We start from the raw sequence: 8,056 nt of genomic DNA, 5'->3' as shown, positions 1-8,056 counted from the left end.
TTCAAGGGACGCCTATAAGGGTAATCATCATAGTCTATATTGTCAACCTCTTCAACCTCATCTCCTACAGTTTCTAGCACATTTTCTAGCTCATATTCTTCACAGCGCCACTCTCCATTTCTATAGGTTCAGCTTCAGCATCATCCTCTATATCTCCATTATAGTAGTGTATGTCATCATCAAAGCAGTCTTCACAGAAAAGTCCTATATTTTCATCTTCTTTATCACTAAGGGGGTCACCCCAATCATAGCCACTATATTGGCCATCATAGTCTTCACTATCACTGTTGCTATCATCCTCACTATTACCATAGTCATTGCTGCTGTTGCTATCACTACTACTATCACTTTTGCCGTTGCTACCTTTATCATCATCACTAGGGGCTTCTTCCCCTTCTTCATCTTCATCACTTGTTCTTACTTCATATGGGCTCATTAATGCATGTTGGCAAGCCTTCCAGTACCCTTCTTCTTCTATATTGCAAATGGGATCTCCCAAAGCATAGTCATTGCATCAGGGTCCATGTAATCAGCCTAATCAGTTGGGACCTCATTTGTGTCTTCCTTCTTCAATAGAAGCTTGTTGTTGTAATCAAATAATAGCTCAAACTTAAGCACCATTATTCTTGACTCAAGATTGAATCTCAGTTTAGGTAATCCCCGATAGCGTTGACTATCTCTAGCTTTGACAAACTTTCTATTTAATATGGGAGTATAGGGCTTTAAGGGTTTCGGAGGACAAGGAAGTCCCTTTGCTTTGGCCTTGGCACAAGCAAGGACGGACCCAGGTAGGGGCCAAAGGGGGCTTGGGCCCCCCCTGGGCCCAAAAAAAAAAAAAAAAAATAGGAGGTCAAAATTTTCAAAAAAAAAAAAAATATAGGCTTAGTTTTTAGCTTGGGCCCCCCCTTAGTTTTTAGCTCGGCCTCCCTCCCAAAAATCCTGAATTCCAAGCCCAACTGGCCAGCCTAAAAGCAAGAGCCCATGACCCAAGTAAAAATAAAAAATAAAAAAACTCAGCAGTAAACCGAACGGAAAAAGTGAAAGATGAAGGAAAAATAAAAAGAAAGGAAACAGAAAGATAGTGAGGCGAGATAGAGAGATAGAGAGGCGATACAGAAAGATAGAGACTACCCATGCCAACGCCGCTATAGCAGTACCCACGCCACGCCAACGCCGACACGAGATGGCGAGAGTCTACCCAGACCCAGTATGGCAGTACCCACGCAGACGCCGCCATCGACACTAGAGACGGCAAGAGTCTCAACTGTCGTCGCCGCCCACGCGAGCCCCATCTTGCCGTCGCCGCTGGTTGCTCGAGCCTTCATAGGTATTTAATATATGATCCTTTCCTAGTTTCCTTCAAAAGCTAAAAAATAAATAAGATGTTTGTGCTTGCTTATGGAGTGTTTGTGTTTTTATTGATGAGTGATAAACTGATTACTGATGTTGGTTATTGTGATTTTGTGAATTGAATCTGTGCTGCAGCCTGTGGTGATTTTGTGAATTGAATTTGTCATGGCACCAAAATGTAAGTCTGCTCCGTCTCGAAAGCCTCTTCGTTTCGGACAATGGCAACTTCATGAATTTTTTCCAGGGTATTCCTTAAGAATTTCTAAGTTAAAGTCAACACGAATTCACTTAGAAGATGAAGATGAATTTTGCATAGGAGATGAATCTTGGGTACGTGGTTTTCTTATTAAATACTTGTCCATAATTCTAGCAAAAAAATAAACAATAAACTATAAGTTCATTTGAAATATTAATAAAATTATTAATTATTGTTGTTTAGTTGTTTTATTAATTTGTTTGTCTTTTATAAACTATAATTTGTTATATTGTTGTTTCATTAATTATAAAATTATTAATTATTGTTTAGCCTAATATAGTAACATAATTGAATTTGTTTGTTTTTTATAATGTATTGGTTAATTAAATTATTAATTATTTTTTATTAGTTACTTCCCCCAATTAATTATTGGTTAATTAAATAATTGTTTATTAGTTGCACTGCTGCATTAGCACACAGCCACACACCCATGTGCATTTACCCCAGCCCCATGCCCCCATCCACCCCCTAATTCCAATGCCCCATGGCCTCCAATCACAAGACTAGAGCCAATCAAATAAATCCAATTAATTGTATCTCACCAAAAACACAACACCAACACTAAAAGACAATTAATTTATCTCACCAATACCAACACCAATAGATAACTCCAAAAACAGGGCAAATATTAATAAATACACCATCAAATAACTCCAAAAACAGGGCAAATATTAATAAAAATTTATAAAGTAAACTAAGCAAAAGGCAAAACAATAGACAAATGACAATCACAGTTCAAAGTCTTAAAGAGAGAGAGAGAGAGAGAGAGCCTGAGTCATACTTGTGTACAACTCCTCAAACTCCTCTTTAGACAGATCAGAGAAAGGAGTGACTCCGTGGACCGCCATGGAGTCCAGCACTTAGTGAGATCTGGCGATCTCCTTCTCCTTCCATTTCGTTGGTTGTCTCAAGGGAAAAAGCGAGTGACCCAAGCCAAGGAAAGCGAACATTCCCTCATATCCAGGGCTAGCTGCAACGTATCCCAATCGTCCATCATCATCCACGCCAAGCACGCTACCTCCAAAGCTGCCGTCGTGTCCAAGAAGCTCCTTCATAGCATTGGTAAGGTGGCGTAGATCACCGGCACCACCTTCCTGATCCTAGCTGTGCCACTCATCATCGAGATGGACTGCGACCAACAACTCACCAAAATCGAGCTCCAAAATGCCAACCTCCTTGGCATCGCTCCCACTCCCAAGTGAGTGTGACACACAGAAAGAGACGCTTTTGCTTCTTTCTTTTTCAATTAGGGTTTTCGAAAAGTTTCAGACTTTTTTTAGAGATAGAAATAGGGAGAGAGTTTTTAATTTCAATTTTGTTTAAGGCCCAATCTGATTTCAGTATATTAGGTTAGGGGTTTTTTTTTTTTTTTTTTTTTTTTTTTTTTTTTTTTTTTTGAGAATCCGTGGGTTACTGCATTTTACCATCTGTTGGGCTTGCCGTGGGCTTAATGTTGGGCTTACCGTGGGCTTGCCGTCCATTTTTTTTTTTTTTTTTGAGAATTTGTGGGCTTGCCTCTTTCTCTGTTACAATTTTTTTTTTTTGGCTTGAAAGTAGAACAAATAAATTTTGTTTTTTTTATTAAGGGTGTTTCTAATTTTGATTGAGGGTGTTCCTAATTTTTTTTTAAAGATAAACAAATAAAAAAATTTTAATTAATATATATAATTTTTTTTTCCAGTTCAGGGTGTTCCTGTGAACACCCTGAGCATAACGTTGCGTTGCCACTGGTTCTGAGGCATCTTCGTCTTCTGCTCCTACCCCCTCTTCTATTCAATTCTGTGATGAGGATGCCCGAAAGGCCTTCTCGAAGAACTTTTCTCGACGAGACGTTCATTCAGAACGCCGAGTTATTTTGCCGGACTTCTCTGACACTGATCTACCCACTGTCATTCACAGACAGGGTTAGGAGTCACTGTGTGACGTCCCAGTCACTTATCCATCCGTGCTAATTTAGGAGTTTTACTCCAACATGCATGGACTTGATTATTCAGTACCTCTCTTTCATACTCGTGTTTCAAGGTACGCGTATAGTGGTCACAACAGATATTGTATTCGAGGTGCTCCATGTCTCAAGGGTAGAGCATCTTGACTACCCCGATTGTGAGCGTCTGAGGACTATGTCCAAAGACAAGTTGATTTTTGTTTTTTGCGAGCACCCTTTTGATTGAGGTGATTGTCAATTTACTCCATGTTCAACCTTTGCTAAAGGTCCTAGATGCATGAATATGATTATGACTTTTGTTCTTCATCCTTTTTCTTATTATAACTCTATCATAGAGCCTCATGCTCGATTTTTGCTTTTTTTGTTAGAGCATCTCACTATAGATTTTCTCTCACATTTCATTCTTTCCATTATAGATATTTATAGGGATACGATGACCCGTGATAAGCTCATTTTCCCTTCAGCTATCACGCGAATTTTACGCCATTTTTCTATTCCCTTTCCCGTTTCTGACCACTTCTCCAATATATGTGCCATTGATGCCACTATTGTTAAACGAAGCGAGACGCAATTTCGTTTGAGGCAATCCAGTATAGTAACTCCTCCCACTCCTTCAGCTTCATCCACCTCTGCTCCTTTTACTTCAGTGGGAGGTGTGACTCTGGACGCAATCATGGCGCAACTTCAGCACATGGATGCTCGCCTTGATACACTCTCTACTGAGTTGTATCAGGTGAACACCCATGTTTGCTAGACGGCAAGCTCACCTTGGTGGCTTTGTGGAGTCTCCCTCTCCTCCTCTCGTGGAACCCGAGGCATTTGAGGATGATGATGACTTCGATGACAATGATGGTGATGAGGATGGAGATGCTAGCTCTGACGACATGTCTACTTGACACTCTTACCCTTTGTCATTTGTGACAAAAAGAGGAAGTAGTTTTGGTTATGAGAGTAGTCATAGTTAGGGGGAGAGTTAGTATAGGAGATTTTTGTTAGGGGAAGTGTGTATATTGAGGGATGTAATGAGGACTTGATGTATTTTTTCTTTTCTTTCTATTTCAGATATATCATATCTTGTATATTGTGGTCTTATGACCGTTTTGGCATACATTGTACTTATATTCCTTTAATGTGGATGTATGTTTTTCTTTCACCTATCCTTACCATGTGTTGTTTCTTTTCTTCTTTATACACATGTTTCTTATACTTATATGCAATCTATTATTTCTATTTCACACTAAGATGCCTTGATGAGTTTTGTTTAAAATGTTTCAGAAATACAGGTTGCCAAAGTCTTTCTTGCCATAGACTCTCTTCTTGCAAAGTTTTTCAAGAGTTTGTGTTATAATAGATTTTATTGTATTCAACAAATGAATATGAGTTGAGTGATTTATGACTTCTCTTATATGTTCATTTGTTTGTTGTGGTTTTGTCACGGATTGCCAAAGGGGGAGATTGTTAGGACAAATGTGATTCACTTGCTAGAAACATATGTCACTATTTTATGTAATTGGCTAATCTTTTGACAAAATGCACTTTACTTGTATTTGGATAGATCTAGGATGTGTTTAATGCTTCAAGAAACCTTGTTTCAAGTTCAAATGCTAAAGCCATGCAAGTCTATCCAAGATTCAAGTGCAGAAAGTGATGTTCATTAAAGCTCGACAGCTAGCCATCTATTGATCCTTGAAGAGCTATTGAAGCCCGTGACTCGACAACAGCTTGACAAATAGGGTATCTGTTGAGGTTAATGAAAAAAATAGAACTTCAATTCTGTTTTGACTCCAATCCGTGATTATATGTTTGGGCTTTCTTTTCTCACAAACCTAGACATATAAAATGATTATTTTAAGGGTCGTCAAAGGTGGAACAAGTTGCACAAGTGTTGAGCAAATTTTATTCAAGCAAATTGTGACTAGAGACAGAATTTGCCCTAGTTCATCTTTCTTGATCTTCATCGTATGATGAATTGAAGAACTTTGCAGCCAACAACCTTCTCTAGCTGGTGATTGAAGTCACGTACTAAGATCCACGTAATTGGGTAGTCACGTACTAGGAGTCGTACATTACAAGGAGAGATTGTCACTACAAAACAAGTCCAATTGGGTATTAGGGAAATAGTTCAACTGTAGGTTGGTATAAGGTATTAGGATTCCTTTACTTGTAACCGCTTGTTTTGATAATAGTAGATTCTTAGAAGTGGTGACCTTAAAATCTACCAGTGAGATTTTTGTCGTGTTAGTTTTCCCCATTTGTAAACAAATCACCATGTCAATTTAATTTCCACTACATACTTAGTTTACTTGGTAATTTGTTTGTACTACCACGCGCTTTGCATGTTAAGTTGATTAATTAATAAACTTGGCTTATTAATCGATTAATTTATCACAAGAGGTCAATTCATTTTTGGCCTATCATAGCTAGTTATTCACGAGACTTAATCGCTTAAAAAATGTACTGAAAACTGACCTTTGTTCACCGTTTTAAGAATAAACTTTGAACAATAAGGAATTTGCAGATGCGGTCTGAATCTTCTAGAAAGTAGACATCCCGAGCTTGAATTTGAACACAAATTTTGAATTTTTTTCAACATAAATAAGCCAACCTTAAACATAAAATAGTTTTTTCAAAAAAAAATATAGAAAATACTAAAATATATTGTTACTAGAATTTGAACCCTAATGATAACCCATTAAATTAAATGTATGTTTTCATTGATTTTTGAAAATTAGAAACTGAAAACAGCTTTTTGCATGTTTACAGTTTCCTTCACAAATTGAGTTTTGAGAACAATTTTTGTTTTTTGTCCATTTTGAATTGCTAAACAAGTTTTTTATTTTCAAAAATAGAAAATTGTTTTTGAAAACAGAAAATAAGGGAAAAAGCAGTTACCAAATATACCCTAAATCTTTTTAGACTTTCTGACCTCTGTTTTAATTAAATGAGGTGTCATTCGAAAGCTTATAATACCTTATTCCTAAAGATCGTTGTTTTTTTTTTTTTAATCTCCATTTTCAAGTTTATTAAGCTTAGAGCTTGTGAAAAATGGGTGAAAACAAGGTTGGAATAAAAAATAATAGTAAAATAGTTTTTATTTATTTATTTATTTATTTATTTTGGTTTTTGAGAAATTTTTATTAAGGGCAATTGAGCTCTCCAAAATGAAATTCATCACAAGACCTTTCTAAAGGAGCCTTGCTTGGGCCTTTATGAGATCGTTTGCTTATAATTCAATAAATTGAACTATAATTAAACTTAAATGACAAGTCCAATGTGGACCCGTAAACTTTCAAACCAAAGGGAATTCAATTATCTAAGACAAGGACCAAAAATTTTCCCAATCAAACGGCTAAATTTTTTTTGGTAAAAAATGAGGTTGAAATGTGGATTAATCACAGTCAAACTTTTGATTGGAAAAATTAATTTTGACATGAAAACTATCATTTGGAGAAATTTTTTTACTTAGTTTGATTGTTGATCAACTCAGTCAAGGATTGGTCAACAGGGATATTTTGGTCATTTTGACATTGAACATGAAAAATGAGATAATTCATCATCCAATCGGGATAAATTCCATCGTTTTAAACATTCCCATGGTCCCATAATTAAGAAGGTAATTTTTGTGAAAAATGGGATTTTGGCATGCAAACCAAGGCGGACAAAATACAATATCAACAAACCCTAAACAACTAACCCATAAATCTCAAACCCCTAAATAGCTAAACCCTAAATTGCTAACCCCTATATCCTTAATCCTAAATTGTAAACCCCTAAATAGTAAACCCCCAAGCAAACCCCTAAATAGCTAACACCTAAATCACTAATCCCTAAATTGTAACCCCTAAACTCTAACCCCTAAATAGCTAACCCTTAAATCGATAACCCATAGATTGTAACCCCTAAATCACTAACCCCAAAATCTCTAAACCCTAAACCCTAACCCTTAAGTCTCTAACCCCTAAATCCCTTATGCCTAAATTGTAACCCCTAAACCCTAATCCCTAAATCACTAACCCCTAAATCTTAAACTCCTAAATAGCTCACCCCTAAATCCTCAACCCTAAATCGCTAACCCCTAAACCCTCAACCCTAAATTGATAACCCCTAAACCGCTAACTCTTAAATCTCTAACCCCGAAATTGGTGACACATAAGTTGTAATCCCTAAACCCTAATCCCTGATTCCCTATATTGCTAACCTCTAAATCTCTAATCCCTAAATCTTTGACCTAGGTGGGATGATAACGTCCATCGAATCTCCACTACATTTTGAGATGCAATAAACATGACTCCACCCCTTTCACATGAGGCACATGCCAAAACCTTGTTTAGGTTTGGGGCTGTAGGGGAGCAATCTCTCACAAATATTATACATCCAAACATTGAATCTCTATGGCAAAAATACAATAAAATTCGTGTTATACATAAATCATGTCTTATAAAAAATATTTTAGCTTGACATATCTATGTGGATATCAGATATCCAAACCTTTAAGATTTGGATAT

Source organism: Quercus lobata, chromosome 11 (genome assembly GCF_001633185.2).
Source record: "Quercus lobata isolate SW786 chromosome 11, ValleyOak3.0 Primary Assembly, whole genome shotgun sequence".
Lineage (NCBI taxonomy): Eukaryota > Viridiplantae > Streptophyta > Magnoliopsida > Fagales > Fagaceae > Quercus > Quercus lobata.
The sequence above is the reverse complement of the archived record's forward strand: the minus strand, read 5'-3'. Positions refer to the sequence as shown.